Source organism: Grammomys surdaster, unplaced genomic scaffold, assembly GCF_004785775.1.
Source record: "Grammomys surdaster isolate TR1022 unplaced genomic scaffold, NIH_TR_1.0 125313, whole genome shotgun sequence".
In the NCBI taxonomy this organism is placed as follows: domain Eukaryota; kingdom Metazoa; phylum Chordata; class Mammalia; order Rodentia; family Muridae; genus Grammomys; species Grammomys surdaster.
In genome coordinates this window covers 343-3,220 of record NW_021620191.1, presented here as the reverse complement: position 1 = coordinate 3,220, position 2,878 = coordinate 343, and the positions used below count along the sequence as shown (strand labels likewise).

Here is a 2,878-nt window from a genome sequence, read left to right as displayed (position 1 = left end):
GCTCCTGTGCCTTCCAAGTGCTTGGATTAAGGCCATATACCACCATGCCCAGCGCATTCCAGTCTGGTTTTGAACTGTTGGACTCTGATCTTTTTTGTGCTAGGTGCCCACTGTAGTGCTCAGCCAAAGCATTAGTGATGTACGTATCAAAATCACCTGGGCTTGCTGTGTTTGCACCATTTAAACATTCCCTAGAGACCAAAGTCCAGCCTTCCAAAGTGGTGTATGTAGCCTTTTCAGCAGCAAGAAACTTTGTTGTGTGTGTGTGTGCAGATGCCTTTACAGGCAGGTTTAGTAAGGAGTTTGAAGATGGCTGTAAATATGTATCACACTGTGAGTTCCACTTAAGGTCTCCCTTTACTAAACAGGCTCGGGAAGTGGTGAAAATGCGAGCCCAACTAGAGAGAAAGATGGCTCAAAAAGAAAACGAGAGAAACATGAAGAGAAACTTAGAGAAATGGCCCAGAGAGCCAGAGAAAGGAGAGCTGGGATCAAAACCCATGTGGAAAAATGTATGACAATTTCCACTGTGTAATTTACTTTATGACAATGTATATGTCATTTTAAAAGTCTTTGTGCACTGAGCATGTATGTGGGAGGGTAATTGGCAGCATAAAAAGTAGTTTATATTTACATGAAAAATTGAGTTATTTCAGAAATAATGTAGAACGGAACTCCCCCACAAAGAAGGAGTACATGTCTAAAAGAAGTCTTTAATATGGGAGTAACTCACTTGGTAGTACACTTCTGATCCCAGCACTGAGGAGGCTGAGGCAGGAGGATGGAATGTTTGAGGACAGTCAGGACTACATAGTAAGATCCTGTATCCAAAACAACAGCAACAACAACAAAGCAAATGAAGTCAATCATATAGTCAATAATACAATAGATAAAGACAAATAAAACACAGAGGATATAAAAATTGCAGAAGGAAAGTCTTGTCAGAAGAAAGAGGTCTTACATGTAAAAGCTAATATTAGTGCAAAGACTTAGGAATAAACCATGTGGCTATCTGGGAGAAGAATATTCTAGATGGAAAGATAGATGGCTAAAAAAGCCCTTGACTTTTAGCCCAGCATAGCTGATTCTCTCCATAGGAGATGCGTCAGAGTAGTTAGTGATCTGACCCCAAAGCAGCAGGTCAGCCCCATGACAGCACTGTCCCAGGTGCACCAGTGGGTTGACCCTGCAGGACAGGTCAGGATTGTGGTGTGCAGGGTCCAGCACTTGGATAACATCATTACTTCCCGTATTCCACCCCCAGTGGCTTCTGTGGCACTATTAAAGCTGGCCAGAAGTCACCTTAGTTTTTGAAACAAAGCCTCTCTGCTTGGAGCTCACAAATTTAGCTAGGCTGGCTGGGCAGCAAGCTCCAACCAAAGCCTGTGCATGGTTCTCACTTTTTTCCACTTGTTAAAAGATTTGTGGGGTGTGTGTGTGTATGTGTGTGTGTGTATCTTAATGCTGATATGGATGTGTGCATTCACATACCACTGACCGAGGGTCGGATGGGCTCTTACAATATGTTAAACTCATAGACCCTCAATCCTGTAAAATCTACAGATGTGAGGATTATCCAATGTCAAGGGAGTGGTTGATGGCTCTGCTAACCCACTTTCTCTCCTATAGGGTGGCTTGCCACAGTTTCAGCTCAAAGAACTGCAAAGCCTAGAGGGTCATTCAGTCAGGGCATCTGTACACTGAGCATTTATTCCATTGTGTTCCTAATTGAAGGAAAGACTTGCTCTCCGGAAGCTGTGGTTTGTTCTTGAAGATGCTGAAGAAGAGCATGCTCACCAGGCGGGTTGTTGACTTGGGTTCTCAATACAGAAGGGTCTGCAGTACACATATATCTTATTTATTTATTTATTTATTTATTTATTTATTGATGTGGTAGATATGTGGTAAGAGGCAGCTTAAGGAAGGAGGGGTTTATTTGTCTCATGTTGTGAAGGATAAGTGTGGTGGCATGTCTGAGGCTGTCACAGTGCACCAGCCACCAGGAAGCATTGGCCAGTGAACACCACTGATTAGCTCTGTGTCCTTTTATTCAGTATGGGATCCTAGCCTGCCACACGCTTTTAAGGTGTGTCTTCTTACCTCAATTAAGCCAATGCAGAGAATTCTTTATAGACACTCAGAGGAGGTTAATTTCTGTGACCCTTGAAGGGATTTGTTAGCCTCTTCCCATCTCTCTTTGCTTCCTGATTATGAAAGAAGCATTCTGTCCCTACCTGACCCATTCTCACTCTTTGGTCTCATTTATGAATCTTCTGAAGAACCATGAGCCCATCTTCCAGTTCTAACAACCTGTGATTTGGAGGCTCAGCACCTGTTCCTTCCTCCTCCTTCTTTCTCTTGCTTGTAGAAACAGCTGGAACATGTGGGAACACGAGCAGTTTTTAGAGCCTGATGTGGCCAATTATGGTTTGACCTCATTCCAGACCTCATGGTGTGAGATAGGTTGATCAAAGTAATGCCTGGTCACATGAGGGTCCAAGGGGTTTGTAGGAGAGAAAGGGATTCTGTTCAAGCAAATAGAGATTTTCTGAAGGGTGTGGCACATGATCCAGGTTCTTCAAGATGGGTGGGACTAGGGAAGTTGTAGGTGGGAGGAAGGGCACACTGAGGGATCATGTGGGCTCTCTCACGGGCTTGCTCACCCGGGCTCTCAGCAAAGGTGAACTGGGAGGAGAGGCAGAAGCTAGCAGGTGTCCGGGCTTTGTTGACTGGACTATAGTGTTTAGGAGCTGAGGCCATGTTCTGAAGGGGCTGCAATGGTCCTTTCAAAATGTGAGCCTGTGGGGGTGAATGAACTGGAGAGGAGACAGGGCAAGGGAAGCTGAGGAGACTGACATACAGACAGTGGAGAAGGGAA

At 44.5% G+C, this 2,878-nt stretch overlaps 1 pseudogene; it reads left to right on the top strand.

The window, feature by feature from the left end:
- LOC114637482 overlaps positions 1-1,760 on the top strand; it is a 3,546-nt pseudogene extending 1,786 nt beyond the window's left edge.
- The last annotated feature ends 1,118 nt before the right edge of the window (positions 1,761-2,878 follow it).